We start from the raw sequence: 1,774 nt of genomic DNA on the forward strand, positions 1-1,774 counted from the left end.
AGTCACTGAACCTACCACTTGTTCGCTGTCCGATAGGACTGACTTCCTTCAGGTCAAAACTATGAGTCCATTCCCTCCCATTATCATTTTATATAATATGTTTTTACTTTTATGTATATGACACTGATAATATTTGAGTGAATGTTTTCTTTTATCTCTTAGAATTACTTTTGGAAACCTGGGCAAGCCTAAAACCATAGGTAAAATAAAAAGAAGTACTATCTGAGGTGGTCAGGGTAGAGAGGCAGTATCTGAGAAGGGGGGCCTCATCATTTTGGTGGTTTCAGTTGTGCCTCATCTGGAGGCAGAGTTTCATTTCGTAGAGCCCATCCTCACATGCCAATTCAGTAAGCGCTTCAGGTAGCACACGATGCTTCTTGTAGTCGTGGTTCTTTTAGGTCTTGTCCTGATCGGCCAGCAACGTGTAGAGGAGTTCTTGCCTGGATCGACTTACTATAGGAGACTTGAGGTAGAGCTGCTGACATACGCAGTCCCTGAAGTCCCCTTCTATCCTATCTTTACTGTTTACTTTATTTCAAACAGTTGTATTTCATTCCGACTTTATTTGTAGAACTCTAGTATGCTCATGTATTCGTGACTCAAGATTTCTCGGAGAAGTTTAGACTGCACTACGTTGTATTTATCACATCTAATTCAGTTTGTTCTAGTTTCTTATTATTAAGGTTCTGCTTTAAAATTGCTAAAATGAATAATTAATTTTTCTAATGTTGGCTTGCCTAGCAAGTGAATGTTAGGCGTCATCACGACCCCACTGTTGGGATTTCGGGTCGTGACAATATACGGGCCAAACTTTGCCTAATCCATCAAGCTCCACACGAGGTCCCTTTTGTAATTTTACCTCTCTTTCATCAAAACCCTAATTTCCATAATCGACCTCTACTCTTAGTATATATGTATGAGTTAAACCCTGAAAACCCTAGCTCTGCTTCTTCCTTCATACTTCAACAACTTAGAGTCGATCTCACTTTGTAAAAAAATTCTATTTTATTTATTTATTTATTTATTTTGTTGATTTCCATTGGTAGTGTAGAGTCCTTATGCCATTTTTCTTTTTACCAGGCACAATATTTAGATCCTGGCAAATTCTTCAATTTTTTTGAGTAGTTTTTCAAATCTTAATATGTTTAGATTTTTTAAGTTTTGGGAAAAATTAATGAAAAATAATAGGGAGCTTCCACTGATGGCATGAAATCTTTGAGACTGAATTCTCTATTTTGATGACAATTACAAGCATTCTTATCGATCTGATGATTTGCCCGATACATTTAAGCTTTCAGTAACGATTTGCTTTTCTTTTATTTTTTGTTACTTCTTTTCTAATTTTAACTTTTTGTATTTTTGGGTATTGTTTAAAATACCCAAAGAAGAGGATTGAGATGATTATCGCACTGGGTCCTGAGCAGTTTAATAAACTGTATCTTCTGATGGACAATGCAGCCTTGAAAGCTATTTTTGATCACTTTTCCATTATAGATAACGAGTTTTTATTTTGCGAAAACATTATTTTCATATGGATTATTTCACCAAATATATTTTTCTAATGTAATGGTTATTAAATAAATCTCTTTTTGCATTTGAAAATCTTGAACAGACGAGATTTTATTCACTTTGAATTGGTGCCAATTGTTTTGGACTAAAATCATTCACGACTTAAAATTGTCGCTAATTGCTGAAAAGAATGCAACTTTTGGACTGAAATACAAACCAAAATTTATGAGGCTCGAATAAACCAATGCAATAAATAAATTATAAA

The 1,774-nt window shown here is 34.6% G+C and overlaps 2 non-coding genes across 2 annotated transcripts; both read left to right on the forward strand.

Moving 5' to 3' along the window:
* The first annotated feature begins 1,194 nt into the window (after positions 1–1,194).
* LOC117275393 (small nucleolar RNA R66) lies at positions 1,195–1,266 on the forward strand. The gene has a single exon (XR_004505563.1). It is a non-coding gene; the product is annotated as a small nucleolar RNA R66 (small nucleolar RNA).
* Positions 1,267–1,393: 127 nt separating this feature from the next.
* On the forward strand, positions 1,394–1,480 carry LOC117275394 (small nucleolar RNA snoR118). The gene has a single exon (XR_004505564.1). It is a non-coding gene; the product is annotated as a small nucleolar RNA snoR118 (small nucleolar RNA).
* Positions 1,481–1,774: the final 294 nt, after the last annotated feature.

Source organism: Nicotiana tomentosiformis, chromosome 9 (genome assembly GCF_000390325.3).
Source record: "Nicotiana tomentosiformis chromosome 9, ASM39032v3, whole genome shotgun sequence".
In the NCBI taxonomy this organism is placed as follows: Eukaryota; Viridiplantae; Streptophyta; class Magnoliopsida; order Solanales; family Solanaceae; genus Nicotiana; species Nicotiana tomentosiformis.